We start from the raw sequence: 18,115 nt of genomic DNA on the forward strand, positions 1-18,115 counted from the left end.
AAAAAACAACTAAGACAAGCTTGAATAAAGTTCTTCACAAACGTTTGTAGGTGAAACTGTAGGTGTCATGCTGCTAAATGCATGGTATTGGACAGGGGGTGGGGTCATGGGTGAAAGGGGCGTGGTCTATCGAGCTGTCTAAGCACGTGCAGACAATGCATTATCATCAATACAAGCCAAACATCTGAACGCTGAAAGTTTTACGCTTTTGGATTACAAGGACAGAACGGGATCACCCATCAATCGACTTTAACATGTTTTAGATAAAATTCTTCGAAGATGACTTCCTGACATAGGTAAATGATTTTGCAATATTTTAGCGGGAATTTTGGTGAGTCTGCTCTCAAAGTTGAGCACAAAGGGGGAGTGGAGTAACGTTATTCCTTTGTTCATCATGTAATGAACTGACTGGTCACAAACTTCGCTTGGCCACACGATAGTGGGATGAGAACACAGTAACCGAATGGAATATCAGTACTGGATGACTTTTCATAAGAGTGGCCTTTGATTTTTAGGAGCTCTTTGGGAATTTTATTTACTCACCACCACGATTGACACGAGGAATAATCAACAAAGAATGAACCCACACATTTTTGTCCATGTCTCCTAAACTTTACAATAATATTTATATTATTTTTATCTTGACTATTAATCAAGGTTTTGACCAGAACTAGGTTAGCAACAGGTAGATTGTTTATCACTAATTCTATTTAGCAATTCTGCAAAAAATGTGACAATCTGCAATGCATTTTTTTCTTAATTAGAGCACTGTCTATATTGTCATGATTATATTATTATTATTAATATTATTATCATCTATGTTTCCATCCATTTAACTTTTCCACAATAATTGCATTTAAATGAGACAGTCAAACTATTCTATTTTTAAACAGTTCATTATAATTAAAAGATGATTAGGCCTAAAGGTTATTATTAATTTATTTTAATCAAGAAAAAAGCGTTCTTATAAAAAGTGAAAGTTGGAAAGGTTGTAAGTTTTTTTTTTTATAAATAAATAAAAATCCAAGTGAGCTACAGTATCAGAAAGTGCAAATGCAAGTTTAATTGCAGGGAAAATCTATTAATTCTTAATAAATGTTTCAATCTCAGAGAAAGCATTTTGGGATGTTTTCTTCCTCAATTCCTTTACTAGACAAAGTATTTCATTCTCACTGGTGCATCTTTTCAAGGATATGAAATCATGTTCAAGTCACTGGTTGTACAGTGCAATATGCGGTGATGATTACTGGTGTTCTTGGTCCTTTTAAAGTCATAGGTCACACTTGTTGTTCAGAGTGATTTCCCCCCCCCCACTTGTGAATGATATACAATAGATAACTATTTTGATATTGATTAAATGCGGCACAAGCAACCTTTTCTGAAAAATAAGAAAGGAATAATGTGCAATACAGAAAGATATGTAGTAGCTGTATACAGTGTTGGGAGTAACGCGTTACAAAAGTAATGCATTACAGTAACATATTACTTTTTGCTGTAACGCAGTAGTGTAAGGCATTACTAATCAATTTTCAGTAATATTTTACTCGGTACATGTTCAGTAAGGCTTGCGTTACAACAGACTTTTAGTTTTGATTGTAAAAAAAAAAAAAAACTAAAAAAAAAAAACAGCAAGACCGCGAGACATTAACGAATGAAAAATGCAAGTAGGCTAAATTACCTGTTCGTGGTCAGTCAATAGCCGCGTGTGGTGTCCAAGTCTGTAAATAAAGACTAAATGGCAGCGTCTGATATATTTGTATGGCGATTTATTTTTTACAGGAGTGCCGTGAGGTATGATTTCGGCCTCTGTGCTCGCGCTGGCCAGTGGAAAAGCGGCTAATGGTGAAGATGGCATGAAGAGGACTGTACATTCGCGAGATGGACGTATGCGCATTAGGCTATTCGTTCTGTGTTTTCTTTCGAAACAGTTAGGCTATGTTTATGTGGTATTTTTCATGTTTTCATCACGCAATCATGTTTTTGATGCTTTGGTGACGCGTTCATGTAAGGGCGGCGGCGCTGCCGATAAAGCACCTAAAAGCTGTCACAAAGAACCGGCAAAAGCAATGATTATGAATATGTCAAATATAGGAGAAGGAGACATTTTAATTGTTTATTAATAAAGTCAAGATGAAGTTGACGATGCTGACTCGCGATCTTCGCAGTAGGCTAGTGAATGCACCCGAGAGAAATGCACATTTCATTTCATAAGCAGAGAGCAGTCTGTTTTCTTTCGTTTTGAATTGTTCTGTTTACAAGTAGACATTTCAATATATATATATTTTTCAGGTCCGTGAATAAGCTTATAGGCTACGCTGAGTTTCGGTTCATTTATGAGACGCGCTCCAGTTCACGCCCTGGCGCCTCCGTATCGTGATTATCTATAATTGTCTGCTATATTTAGCCTACTTCTTATTTTTTAAATCCAGGCAATTGGTTGATGAAACATTGATTAAAATTATTATACAATTAATACAAAACGAAATTCACTTTAAAGAAAGGCTTTGTGTCTTCTGTGTAAGGCCTCTGTGAAAGTTTTAAAGCAGTCTTTTAACGTCCGTAACGGAGAACTGTCACGTCTGTAACATTGATTTTTCCTCATAAATGCGAACACGAAAAATAAAAAATAAATGAATATTTTATGTTCTGTGGAGACGCAACCCTTCTTCATCCGATTTTCGCAGTGTAATTCACAGAATTACAACAAAAAAAATCGTTGCCTCCTAAAAGTTAAAGATTGTTTTTGTCACGCATGACTGTCTATTTCCCTAATATTAAATATAAAACGCATGTGTAGACTGATATTTTTCTAATGTCTGGACTCCTTTCAAGGAGGAGCCTATGGATAAACATACGTTTCAATATTTTGGTATTAATGTATTTTCTGAGAATTTATATTTCAAGTTTTGACTGCAAATGTCATGTCCATAACGCTGTAATTCCCAAATTTTAAATAATTTATCCTCAGCTAGTTTTGTGGTGTAGGTCTACGTATTTTATAATGTTAAGTTAACTTCAAATAATACTAATAGTAATTTAAAGATGTGGTAGCATTGGATCTGGACGGTATGGATAACACTTGGAGTTGGAAAGGGTGTGTCGCGATTCTGCAGGTTCGTGGATCTGAGTGCCCCGATTTCGGTTTCATATCGCATATCGTTACAGCCCTAGTCATTTTAGAATGTTAAGTTCTACTTCTGTATAGTTATTTTGGTGAAAGTAACTCAAAAGTAATACAGGAGTAATGTAACAGATTACAATTCTGAGACAGTAATATTGTAAGGTAATGAATTACTTTTAAATAACAGTAACAAGTAATGTATAATGTATTACAGTTTGGAAGTAACTTGCACAACACTGGCTGTATAACACCAAGAGAGAAAATCCTTTGGACACTTTAGACACACTTTACAATGCATGAATGCCATTGCATTAGTTAAATCAAACCAATTGGCCTTTTCTCAAAACTAATTTAATTTTCTTTTTTTGCTGTTGCTTTTAACCAGCAGATTGTTGATGGATTTATGAAGTTAGTTCTCACAGGTGTCAGACCTCAGTGTAGTTTATCACATTGACTATGAACATGATGCACAAACATTTGGCAACGGCTGTGTATGAAAGGATACAAATGCTACCTTCGGAGGATACATTCCAAGGCACGTCTGAATCCAATAGTTAACTTCATTTCCTGTCCCCTGAGATTCATCTGAACGATTTCTGAAGGCAGCATAGATGCATCCATCTCTGCCTTTGTTATCCCACAATCTTGTGCGTTATATTCTGTGACAGTTAAGCTAAAAAATATAGATGGCATCTGAAAGTCGCAATTGGTGGTCATGCATGCTTTTTGAGCAACTTTTTCCACTTTTGATGTCATTTCTAGTGAGACATTACTATTTATCACCAAATGTATCACTTTTGTGAGGTACCTTCGTGTGCAAACGTTGTCTGCTAAGTCATTACCTAAGCTTTCGGATGCAGCTAACCACAAAGTGTATACTTTCTGGCTTTATCTAAAATCTACCCTCATTATACCCTCATTCACCATTCCCTACTTTATTCCATTAAAATAGTCCAGTGAAAGTAAATGAGTGAGTGAATTTGGACCCTGGATATCTTCCCTCGAGAATTCTTTCTCACAGTGAATGGTGTATTCTGTGCATCAGTTATACACTCATTATTGAGGTGCATTGTGGGATTAAATAAGTGCCCTTGATCAAGTCCACTGGTTTCGGACACCACTACAATTGGTTGTCCCCTCAAATAGTGCACTGTATAAGGGTATATGGAGCGATTTTTTGAAACCGACAAGGGGATCAACTGGAGACTTCTACCCATCACTGCATTTGTTTTCCAAGTAAACTGTTTAGAGGCCGTCTGCCGGGGTTTAGAGACACTGTTTGTGTATGTGTGTGAGTGAGCGACAGACATGGTGTATAATGTATGCCTGCTTAGAAAGGTTGTTACAGAGATAGCTGTGTTGCCTTGGGTTGTTGAAATGTCTTGTTTTGACAAGCCTTGTCTTCCATACAAAAAAAAATAGGAGAAAAAAAGACATTGCAGGCATCAGAAGACAGCACAGCTAATTAGTCACTTTTGTGCGGGAAGCGTGGTGAGATGATGTCACCGGCAGTGAAGTAATTACTACCCATAAATCATAGTGTGTGTGAGGTGGTAGTAGTAGAGGAGCGAACGCTGGTTCTGGCAGCTCTATTGTCTTGAAGTCATGAGCCCACTTCTGTCTCCTTAGTGGAAAGGTAAATAGATACCTTCTAGCTCTCAGACGTGCTTTAGGATGAGGGAGATGAACCTAAAAACGCTTCCGTGCCTGAGAACTGCATCGCCTCCCTATGGCTTCCAGTGTAGTTATGCATCTGTTCGGCACAAGGGTCATTATTTTAGAAATTAATTTCAGATCTCAATGCTTTTTTTTTTTTTAGTAGAAGCTCTCTGGCTGCGCTGTGACATCAGGCGTCATCCGCAGCATTACTTTTCTTCCCAGCATCACAGCGGTTGTTTTGGCACCCCCTTATGTTTTTTAATAGTTTGGTATCTTAGGCCCTTTTCAAGATCGTGGTAGAGGCCTTTGAAATTAGAGTGAGTTTCTGTCAGCATATGCTTTGATTTACTTGCTCCCCGTCTATCGCTCTCCATGCAGCCAAGAAAGCCTGATGTTTTACTGTCTCGAAACTGAGTGCGAATTTGCTGACGGTGCTAAACTGTAGGGATGCGCAGGCAGGGCTCCACAGGCTCTGCCCAGCCACACCACTTCTGAAGTTCTCCAGCACTCTCATGTGACAAGCAGTTGGTTTCTGACGGGGAGCAACTGGTATAAGTTTATGTCATGTTTATGTGTGGTTTGAATGCACACATTTGATGAAGGGTAGCTTTGCGTCACGACTGTGCGTCGGTGCTTTTTTCTGCAAGAGTTTATTGTTAAATTTGTTGTTTTGATGTGGAGCTGCTCTGTGTTCTTCACACTTTTGCACATTTGGAGTGACTGAAGGGCACATCTGGTTCCCCATAGGGTGTTTCAATGGACAGGCCTTTCTGAGTTTATTGCTCTATCTAATGCTTATGTTTATCATGCAGGGCCTAAGGAGAAAAATAATTGTAATTTTACAACAACAACAAAAACAGCTGTGGTTGTAGAATAATTATGTAAAAATACAGTAAAATGTTACACAACAACCCTGTACATTGTACAGTTTAAAATAGTATCTTTAACATCTATGCTGACAACCACCATATAAGCACCAACATTCAAGTGTTGATAAAAAAAGAATACATGAAGCAAGAATTTATTTTATTTATTTCGCTTAAAAGCAGAGGCTCTGTCATTTCTTTTGGTATATTGTATGTTCAGATATTCATACAACAAAATATTTGAGGGGCATGAAATGGCTGGCAAAAAAAAAAAAAAAATGCTGGCGGGGAATGCGTGAAAGTCTTAAAATGTTTTAAATTCACTTTGATCAAATTTAATTCCATTCTAAGTCTTGGTGCATACAGTACAGTATTAATTTTATTCGTTCAGGTCTATAAAAGTCTTACATTTTACTGTGTAGATATCCTGAGCAGTGACTGTTGCGAATTGCTCTCCAGCACATAAGGAGCACATGAACCTGGTGCTCTATTCGCAGCTCAATGCAAATGCAGCACAGATGTTACTGTACTGTGAAGTCTCCTATCCTCTCTCTTCCCATCCTCTCTCTTGCTTTCTCATCAGAAAATCCCTTTATGGTTCGGATTGGCACACAACATCCAAGCTCCTTCTTCCACCCAGAATAACCTCCCCTCCGCTTCCTCTTCTTGCCTGTTTTCCATTGCTGCTTCTCACTCACACCCTGACACCTACATATTACTTCTGTTTTCTTGAATTCATTCCTCTGTTATTCCTTTTCCCTTATTAGTCAACTCCTGTGGAAAATGTAATTTGAGCTAAATGAGATACATTTCTGTGGTTTGGCACTTTGGCTGTTTTGTAGCTTGTGGGCTCACAAGATTTCATACTTTATTTCTCGCCTGTGCAATTTTCAGCATGCATTACTGTACTAATTAAATCTATTTCATATTAAATAGATTAATCTATGTAATCTCTGTGCTCTACAAAGGTTGTATGTGTACTATAAATGTTTGGTCTTTTTTGTAGGCTTTTCTAATGTAATCTCCATACTTTTTGTAAGAATCTGATTATATTACAAACAAAGTGTACAGTTACTTTAGAGGGCACTTAAAGCATGGAATGGACTACCACCTTTATCTGTATTGCTATAGGTATCGTCCTTGGTGTGAATATGCCTTTAAACATAAAGGTTTTTTATTGGCATTGATGGTTCCAGAAAAAACGTTAAAATCCACTGAACCTTTTCATTGCACAAAAAGGTTTCTTTTATTTCTTATTATTACAATGTTCTTTACATTTAAGAAAAAACTAAATTCTTTATGAACTGTTGACTAAAAGTTTCTAAGCTAAAATGAATATTCTTTGACATTGCTGTCAAAAATCTCCTTTTGGAACCTTTATATTTAATAGTGTAATTAATATTACAGGCTCAGGTGACTGGCTCTAAAACAATCGCAATATGCAGACATATTTTATTTTATATTGTTTAATTTTGACTAATTAATTGAACAGAATATCATATTTTTAGAGATTAGAGATTTAGAGTTAGAGTAGGCAGGGCTGTAAATTATGGGATGTGATAAGAAGAGAATTAGAGATAAACCGAAAGGCAATGAGTTGCTGGAACTTTCTTTATAAGTTTTGTCAGTACAGAACACATTTGTGAAAGCAATCACTGTATATTGCACTCGAGGATGAAGGTCAATGTCCTGTGACAGTTGGAGATTGGCTTTACACTGTGTGTGTGTGTGTGTGTGTGTGTGTGTGTGTGTGTGTGTGTGTGTGTGTGTGTTTGTGTTTAAGCAGTTCCACATGATTCAGAGAGGATTGAATATTGCTCCGGGACTACAAGAGACCCAGTCACTGAGAACCTTTCACATGGTGAAGACTGAGAGACTAAACGATCTTCACTGCAATCTAAACTCGCAGTTTACAGAAATCACCTTTGAATACCGTATTGACAATGAACTCTTCCATATCTGAGCCGCGTAAACTGGAAGGTGAGAGATATTTTCCCATTAGAAGTTTTTAGTTAATGTTCGGTGGTTTAGAAAAGATGAGAAGACTCTGATTATGAGAGAAAGATCTGAAACCAGAGCTTTGAGGTGGGCGGCACAAATGAGAGAGTGGCAGACCTTTGGAACATCTGCCAATGTGCCTGTGAATTCTTGCAGATTCATTAGAGCAAGTGGGCGGAGGGTGTTTCAGTACTGACAGTTAACAATCTGCAGGAGGCCGCTCCACTAGTTAGGGTGTGGATTGTTCTACTCTCTTTCCTGACCCCCATCCAGTCAGCTGGTGTTCACAGCAGCTTAAAACCAAATGTGCATTATGTCTTTACACTAAGGAAGGTTAAATGGGGACAGTGCATTACTGTGTGAGAGAGAGAGAGAGAGAGAGAGAGAGAGAGAGAGAGAGAGAGACAATTGCTTGGTTTGTTGGAAGCATCAAGTGTCTGAGACACTGTGGCCATTAAGAACTACATATTCGAGACTTATTTTTTTTTAGGGTTAGTGAAATTAATGCAGTGGTGTCAAAAAACACCCTAAACACCCTTCGTATTCAGTAGCTATGTTTACACAGCAAGCCAAACTAACCTATTTCTTTTTTCAAGTCATTTATTTATATATCGCTTTTCACAAAACAGATTGTTTCAAAGCAGCTTTACCGTACGTTCACACCGCCGCCGACTTGAGCTTCTAAAGTGGCCGGAAGTCATTCATTTTCAATGGAAGTTGGCTTCTCTCAGCTGCAAGGAGCGTCAAATCCCTCGGCGTCGCGTTTTGAGCGTTTTGAGCGTCAATCAGAAAGTTGAAAGAAGCTCAACTTTATGGTAATGAGCTATGACGCGGTTCAGCGGCAAGCAGCGGCAAAACGCCAGAAACCAATCAAAATAAAGACGTCCTTCACTCTGGCTGATTCCGGAGAAGCATACGATGTGACCAAAACATTAGTTCCGAGAAAATGGAGGAGAAGCTGATAATCGCTGTTGCTGGGTTTCCTATCATATATGATATGACGTTGTTTGCTTACAGGGACCAGTTACAAAAGAACGAGGCATGGGATACGCTCGTTTTAAGCGGGAATGCAATTAATTTGCTCACGGTGACAACGATTTGACCAATTGCACTAATGCAAATAATAGTCTAAAGCAAATAATAATAATAGCTAATTATTTTTTTCCCCGACCAAATGTGACCAAAACGGTTATAAAAATGCTGTCATTATAAAAGGTTTCTTCAATGTATTGCTTGTTTTTTCTGTTTATTACATTTCATGTTGTGACACTTCTCTTCTCCCTGCTACGTCAGAGCGTCTAAAGCGTCAACGAGCTTCCCCGTGCTTTTTGACATGCGTCCTTGACAGAGCGTCCAGAGCTTCTTTGACGCTCAAGTCGGCGGCGGTGTGAACGTACAGTTACAGAGATAACAGGAAAATAATGCAAAGAAGTTTGTTTCCAGAAGAAATAGCATCACAGTCCAGCTTAAGTACAATGATGTTTCATTTTTGTTTAAATAAAGTTATTAATTGAGTTCTTAACTCAAATTAATATAGGAAGTGTTCCCAGTTCCTTCCGGCTGACCTAATTTATGCAGCTTAATAATCATTTAACTGATTTAAATAATAGGAATGCATAATTTTCTATGTGTATGCCAGGTTAAAGAGATGTGTTTTTAGTCTAGATTTAAACTAACAGAGTGTGTCTGCTTCCCGGATAATGTTAGGAAGACTGTTACAGAGTTTAGATGCTAAATGAAGGTCTATAATGCGTTAAGAGCTCGCTCAAGTACTGGGGAGCTATTTTAAAAATGTATGCGATATTTAATAGGGAGCCAATGCAGTGTTGACAGACACGTGCTAATATGGTCATACTTCCCGGTTCTTGTAAGAACTCTAGCTGCTGCGTTTTGGACCAGCTGTAGTTTGTTTATTATGCGTGCAGGGCAACCACCCATATCATTTTGTTCATACAATGACTTGAATATCCATCTTCTTCTTAATTAATAATTACTGAATTTTAAATCAGAATAGCAGCCCTAATGATATAATGAAGACAAATTAAATGGATTAAATTCTTAAAAAGAAAGTCTGAAGTTGTTTGGCATAATTTGTTATAGTATAACAGCATAATAATAATAATAATAATAATAATAATAATAATAATAATAATGAAATAATACTGCATTTGGCAAGCACCACTAATAATAATAAAAATAATAACAATAATAATAATAATATAATTATTTATATATATATATATATATATATATATATATATATATATATATATATATATATATATATATATATATATATATATATATATATATATAATTATTATTACAGTTTTTTTTTTTTATATATTTGTCGTCCAAATCGTGGTGTAAACATGTAGGGGAAAACAAAAACAGGAAATGATATCACAGAGAAGACTGTTGCGGACCTTCATGATTGTCAAGGTCATTAAGTCTTTTAAATATATGATAATAATTTTACCTTTTTATGGCAAGGCTAAATCAGGTTAAATGTCATGTGATGCAAACTGTGAAAATATATAACATGGATGAATTCATAATTCATGGGACAGTTTTTGAGATCGTTCAAAACAGTTTTTACATTTTAAAAAATTATTTATTTTTTATAAATAATAATACATATGACTGACATATTCAAGGTATAAGGATTTTTTTTTTACTTTTAACTTGGTTACACTATTTGTAGAGTACATACCTAGAAACTCCTCTTGAAAATGGCATAAGTTTTTTTTTTAAAACCGTATGAAACGAACATAAACTTTAATATGACATTCAGTGTGAAATGTCATTATTTAAAAAAAACAAAAAAAACGGATCTGTATTACACATGAGGGGGAATACAAAAAGATATGGACAGCATTCGGCTGCACTGTGAATGTAGCCATAGTCAGCTGCTCTCTACTCATATAAAGTAATTAAGAATTTGTATGTGTAAAAAGAAGTGCTAAAGCTGTCACTTGTGAAGTGCAGTGCTTGTAGTGGTTTGTCAGTGGAGCCTTTTACTTTGGAAATAATGGTCTTAAGCTCCTAGCCTTTAATTCATTAGTGGCACCTAATACCTTCAGTTGCTTCATCAATATTCACTAATTGGTTTTAAAACTTCTCATGGAGTCTGTGCTGACAGTATTGGATGGAGTTGTTCTTCAGTCGGCTTTAACATTTGTATTCCTAATGCTGCAGTTCCGCCGAATTCTCTTAGAGAATCTGAAGAGTGTTGGTGCCATTTACCCTTTTTACTTGTCTTTTCTTTAATTAATCCCTTTCTAACTGTGGTGTGCCAAAGAGAATCCTGTCTCATTAAGTGTCTAAATTCATGTGGCAGACTTGTGCTTTTATAAAAGGTACCAATCAAGGGTGTTAGAATGGTGCACTGTGCTTTTATTATTAGAATCTAATGCATCACTGTTGGCTTTTCAGCACAGTGTGTAATGGCCAACTACGGCTCATGTGCTCTGAAGTAAGTGCAGTCATAGCTGATTGCTTACTAGCTAAGGGGGACAAACTGAGCTCTGCTTAATACAAAGTTTACTTTAGCATTGATGAGGTATATGACCCCAAGGAACTCGGCCACACATTAAATCTTTGATTCACTGCGCTGCACTGTGAACAGTTTGTACTCATGTTGTACTCCTCTAGGTGACTAGTTGGAGATCAAGCTGCATTTACTCAGCCTGGACAAGTCCAGCTCAGTCATGTTGACTTGATCTATGAAAAATAATGAAACGTGGTGCTAGGCCATTAGTCATTTTGATGGAGTATGTTGACAGTGTAGTGTCTGTACCAGTGGCTTTTGCTCCTGGTCCTTAGGACCCACAGCACTGCTCATTTTGTATGTCTCTGTTATCTGACATCAGTTCATGGAGCTCTCTGATACAAACTGATGGTGGTCTGAGGCTTTGGAAAATCTTTCTTCCCTGCTTTACACACACAAACACAGAGACAGGAGTATATGATTACTTAATATTTACAAAATGGCAGTAAATTATTCATAATTCAATGATTCTCACTAATTCTCCTAACTTTATTTTTTAAAATGTCCTTATAGCATATTGCTATATATCGTAAAGTCTTCCAGTTTTGTGGAATTGCGCACACAAGAACTACTAGTTAGGCAGCTATAGTTAAACACAACACAAACAAGGAAATTATTTTTAGTAAGTGTATTATTTTTATTTTTTTGATTCTCTTTTTTAAAACACTCAATTTCCGGTTTTATTTTGTAGAAACCATGGAAACACCAAAGACGCTTTATTATATGATGTTTTTTTATTAGACAGGTGAGCAACTGTTTGGATACATTCATCGACACACACACAAAAAATCATTGTTCTACAACTCAACACAGTTAGCCTAGTCTTTTTGTCTAAATCTCATTTTCTTGATTTACCACGAGTACCATATTTATCATGCCTAATATCGATCTAGCTCACTGCAGTGGGCAACAAGTGTCTCATATACTGTAGTAGCTGCCCTGAGCGAATGCGCAGATTAGCATTATAACTAGAGCCCGACCGATAAAGGATTTTGAAGGCCGATACCGATACAAATATTTGTTGGTTTTAAAATCCGATAAACCGATATATCGGCCGATATTTTTTTTACAGAAACGCGCAACAAAACATTAACAGATTTCCCTAACATTAGTTATTTGTAGTTATTTATGAGTTTTAACTAAAATAATATGAAAATGCATTTTAAAAAGAAACTTGTTTCTTTTATTGTCACAACAGAACAGAGGAACATCAAAATATATTAAAGTTCTGATAAATAAAATGTATAAAAATACAAACGTAAAGTCCTTTGAACAAAAACACAAAAACAACAACAACCAAATCAAAGTTACCAGTATTAAAAGACTTGGTATAGCTTCATAAATATAACTTTGAACTATACTACTTATAAATTGTTAACAGTATATATGAGGTAGTGTACTGAATCAGTCAATCCTCAATAGCTCCAGTCCAGCAGAGGCAGGTTGTAGTACAAAAAGCAAAGTTTCTCTGCATTTTCTCCTTTCAAAGAGCTTCGCCTATCCTCATAAATATTACCTATGGTGCTGAACACTCTTTCGCTCGCCACAGAGGAGGGTGGACAGGAGAGGTACTGCCTTGCCAAAACTGACAGTCTGGTGAAACGGTTGGTGTTGTGTTTCCACCAATCATATGGATTCCCACTCTTTCTGTCAATGACAGGCTCTCTGAAGTACCGTTCTAGCTCTTCGATGATCCCCTCTGGTTCCACTGCCTCACTGGTGGATGGAAGGAGCACAGTGTCATACAGCGAGTCTAAGAGACTGGGTACTTGGTCCTCTGTTCTCGGCCTTTTGGGATCGGTCTCCTCAGATGGAGTTTGCGTGGCATAATCTGGTGGACTGGTCTCCATAGCCTCTTTTAGCCAGGTTTTCACTTTTACCAGAATTTCTGGTACCAAAGGCCGCTCTTTGTAGCGTGGGTCCAGGGCACAGGCAAGCACCACCTCTTTAGCGTCTTTAACTTTTGCAAATCTTTTTTGCAAACTGTCCAGCATGAATTTTCTTGTGGTTTGAATACCCCTGGTGGTTGGTCCCTCTGACTCCAGTAAACGTTGTAACACTGCTAAACATGATATAAATCCTGCATTATACCATGTTTAGCAGTGTTACAACGTTTACTGGAGTGCTGTGCCGGCAAGAGATAACAGAAGCGGGTGGACAAGCTGAGTTAGGTTTAACCGTGAAATAAATTTGAATATCATCAGCGTAACTATGAAAGTTGAGACCATGCCGTCTGATAATCTGTCCTAGTGGCAGCACATAAATGAGAAATAAAAGAGGACCAAGTACAGAACCTTGAGGTACACCATGAGAAATAGTGACGGTATGGGATCGATTCTCACCTATCCTAACAAATTGCTGTCTTTATGAAGTTAACCACTGAAGAGCAGCATCAGTGATACCTATTGCAGACAGTCGAGAAAGAAGTGTAGAGTGGCACACAGTGTCAAATGCTACATTGAGATTAAGAAGAACTAGGATACTATGGGAACCAGAATCAGAAACCAGAAGGAGATAATTTAAGCACTTTTAAAAGTGCTGTTTCTGTGCTGTGATAGGGACGAAAACCAGATTGAATGCGGTTCGAAAAGATTATGATTATGTGCCACAACTACCTTCTCAAGTAACCTGGCAACAAAAGTGAGGTTTGATATTGGTCTATAATTGTTCTGACTGGTGTTATCTAAGGTGGGCCACCATAGTTATCGAAGCCGGACTTCTTTAGTATTGATGTGATTGCCGCCACTTTTAGATCATGTGTAACATAGGCAGATCTATTTATAATATGAAGAGATCTATTTGTAATATGAGAAATAGGTTGAACAAATGAAGGCAAAAGGGTTTTTAGAAGGTATGTTCTAATATGATCAAGTGTACAGGAAGTAGAATTAGATTTGATTATCAGTTGTTCAACCACAGATGAATTTGTTAGTAAAAAGTGTAGAGTGGACGACCTATCAGATATGTAGGAACAATTACTGAAAACTTTCACAGAGATCAATAGAGCCAGTAATAGCTACAGATGATGGTTTGACCAGTTTGTTTATCTCAGAGACTAGAGCTTTAGGTTTGCACTTGGCTTTGTTGATAACTGTAAAAGATAGTCAGAACGCACAATGTTAAGTGCTTCTTTATATTTCATTACTGAATCTGAAAAGGCTATGGAATCGACAAGAAGGGATTTTTTGTAAAGTCTTTAACACGAAGTGCCATAATTCCATAACTACTAGAACTGCCACAAGCGGTCATTTTGACCGCTAGATTCCAAACTCTATATCGTTAATGATAAATACCCTATTGAGAGATTAATGCATTTACTGTATTAGGATATCTTTTAAAAACAAAACAACACCAATCTGTACTAAACAAGTTTAATTATACATTTATAAATAATAATATCATTAGTAGCCAACCGTAATTATTGCATATTCACAACTGGCTATATTTCCATATCCATTCAACATAACGCAGAACAAGATGATAACAACAAAAAGTATCTTATTTAATTATAAAACATTTTATTTTAATATAATAACAGAGAAAATAGGCTAATAGAAAAAAGCTGGAAACGAGCTGATCTAAAACAAAACAAAGAAGAACCAAGAAGGAAGCGTAGGCTACAGAAACATAAAAACACTAGCCTATATTACAAATTGTATGTTAATTATTTACATCAATATAGTGCTTGGCTATTTAAGTTTCACAGTCAAGGCAAGTGGTCTCTCTTCTCCTCGCACAATTTCCAAACGCGGGTTTGCGGCATTTGCAGCAGGCTGTAGAGGGGAAGACAACAACTCCCATGATTTCGCGAAATCAAACCATCCTCAAGCTACATCTTTGTTAGGAATAAACGACCTCTAGTGGCGAAAAAATTACATAGTGTGCTTTTTAAGATTTAATTAATTATTTGCTTTTCATCAATTTACGAATCGGCTGCAGTTCCTACTAGGGTGCACAGATATGTACATTTTGGGCGATACTGATAATTCTTTATATTTGAAAGCCGATAACCAATTTATTGGCAGATGAATCTAAATCCAAATCCAAATTTGTATATAATTTTTGAGAGCCTGGTTAAAAGTCATGACTCAAGGACACAATCATAATGTTCTCATTTTAATTTTAAGTAGCTTATATGACAGATGTGTAGTGCACATGTTGCACTTAACTGTATTTTCTTTTTTTAAAGTGATTTATTTCAAGCAATTTGAAACCATCATGGCGAAAAATGCACATTTGAAGTGTCTCAGCTGAAGGAAATAATCCATTATTTATCGGCTTTAATATATCAGCCAGATTTTCTTATTGGGCTGATAACAATTACATTAAACATGAACATATATCGTCCTACACCGATATGGTGGCCGATATATATTGCATCCCTAGTTCCTACACAAACCCCAGTTTGAGGGAGCTTGACATGGCATATGCTGTTGATAACAAAGAGGGAATAAGTTCTTACTTTTGCATTTTTATATCAATATGCTTCAAGATACAGCTAGGTCAAAAGTAATCAAAAAGTTTTTGCTTTTCCAAGCACATTTTGCTTTTTTCATGTTTTGTCATTCTTATTGAGAGTTGAAGCATGAATTAAAAGCAGTAATGAGAATAAGATGCGTGTGCGTTTATAATGAATATGGCACTATCATGTAAAAAGGAGTAAATTCATATAATTGATTCAAGATTATTTCAGGCACACCTAGGTTCCTATTGTTCTATATAAAGTTTAGATAAAATCCTAATTCTAATCCTTAGTATTATTTACTTTATTAATGAACCACTTTTTCCCCAAGTTTTTTCAGAACTGGTTCCCATCTGAGGGCAAATTGACCCCATAAATGAGAAATTGCAAACACACTCTGACATACACGTACATGCTTTTACAATTTCTCCTCACATGTATATGATGATGTCTTGGTCAACCCGATCTCTTCTAAAACATACTATACACCCATACATTTTGCACTCTTCATAATATTCTAAGAGAGGGAGAGCAGCATAGTTGAAAGTGTGGTCTAATCCTCTGACTGATTCCTTGCATGCACATCATTTCCTTCTGCCATTGGGCTGACTGGGCAGAAACACATACACAAACTATCTCACTTGCAGTGTTGGAATTTAGCAAAATAAAGTGTTGTGAGGGCACAACCTACAGCGCTATTCTCTGCTCAAGACTTTCAGCTTCAGTCAGTTGTTTAAAACATCTAAAACAGAAGTTCAAAATAACCACATATTTGAGAGAATATTTATTGCTTTCTGGAGAGAAACTAGAAAGAACTGGAGCCGTAGTATAAGTCAGCATTTATTTTCCTAGCCTGTGGTTTGATGTATGGACTAGATGTTTGATGTATGTGCAAGGTGGACATGTTCCTTATTAATTCTGACAGTATCAAAACACAGGGCGTTAGTGAAGTATGATGAAAATCACCAAACCCCCCTTTCCTGCCTGCGTGCAGATCCTAAAGCCGTCCAGTCTGGGGGTGGAATGCAACTTTTGGCAGCGGTAACAGTGGCCGCCTTTGACAAAACACACCCTGTGAACTGCTGCATCTCGCACAGTTGCGTTCCTCTCTGAAATATTTCCAGTTCCAGTCAGTTGCCGTTGTCAAACATGATTATTGATTCGGAGCTTTTATTTTCATTTGGTCGCTCTCTATACCTCCCTTTCCCCCCGCAGACGTATGTTATCCATAAGGCAACCTCAGTGCTCAAGTGAGGAGGTTGCTCATTCAGCAAGGGTCCACACGAGTAATGATGCCTTTGTTTTACTTGGGCAGCAACTTTAAACAAAAATACACAACTTTCTGGCCACCTCACACATGCAAGGAAAGGAGTACACCCACCTCCTCTCACTTTAGCACATGCACAATTCTCAGCGTGCTACCGGTTTCATCTACCCCACGCTCATGGGTTTGATGCTAAACAAGGCATACGTTTATATCTGGTTCTTATCCTGTGACAGGTTGTAACATAATCTGTGACTTAAAAGCCCTCTGCTTTCTTCATTTCAGCCTTTCAAATAGGTCTTGTTTCATAAGATGACTTGATAGTAAAAGGAGACATCAACAAACATGGTAGCAACTGAGCCCAGGAGAAATTTGTATCCCTCTGATATTGCGCTTTCATAGCTTGATGGAATTAATGATTTACTCTGTTAAGAATTAACCTGGTCTCAGATGTTTCTCCTTAAATTCCTTAGGAGAAATATAATGGATGCAAAATAGACGGCTTTAAGATGAATGTAGAAAGGACAGTTTGGATAATTTGCTATTGAAAATTTGATGAGAAATATTTGAGTTTATATTGTATTCATAACCCTTGATTTCAGTTGACTTCTATATTTGTTGGCAAATCTGTTAGCAAAAAAAAAAAAAAAAAACAGTGTTACAAACATTGTTGGGAATGGGATTACTTTGAAAACTCTAATGGAGTGTTTATTGGGGAGAAAAAGTCTCAATTTGTTCTACATTTAATTTAATTTCAGTCTGACACAGACTTTTTGATGCCAAGGTCCCCCAGAAATTGCAAGGGCTCCAATTCCTAACATATACAGGAAGCTGTATATTTTCATGAATAAAGGCCTATTTATACAGTGTGTGAAAATATTAGGAGTGAACTTTTAATCACATTTATATAAAGTATTGTATGACATTCATATTGTTACTGTACTGAAGCCAATACAAATTAAACTATTATCTGGACAATATTTATTTTGTATGTTGACAGTGTATCTCTTTTCAGCCCCTGTTAAAGTGATATAAGAAATATAAACATTTATTTTACAGTTCTGATATTGGGCTGTTTAGAAAGTGCGGTCCGTAGAATAAATACGTTTGTGATTTGTCACATTATTTCTGACTAATTGTGAAAAGCAGAATAAATCAGTGATTAGTACATTCTGTAAATGCGCTAAAAACGGTA

At 36.7% G+C, this 18,115-nt stretch overlaps 1 long non-coding RNA gene across 1 annotated transcript in view; it reads left to right on the plus strand.

Moving 5' to 3' along the window:
- LOC143702498 (uncharacterized) overlaps nucleotides 1–18,115 on the plus strand; it is a 158,043-nt gene continuing 139,928 nt past the window's right edge. The window contains exon 1 of the long non-coding RNA XR_013190459.1: nucleotides 1–296. This is a non-coding gene — a long non-coding RNA (uncharacterized LOC143702498). The remainder of the gene's footprint in view (nucleotides 297–18,115) is intronic.

Source organism: Siphateles boraxobius, unplaced genomic scaffold (assembly GCF_051911475.1).
Source record: "Siphateles boraxobius isolate OS27281-9 unplaced genomic scaffold, OSU_SipBor_1 35, whole genome shotgun sequence".
Classification (NCBI taxonomy): Eukaryota; Metazoa; Chordata; class Actinopteri; order Cypriniformes; family Leuciscidae; genus Siphateles; species Siphateles boraxobius.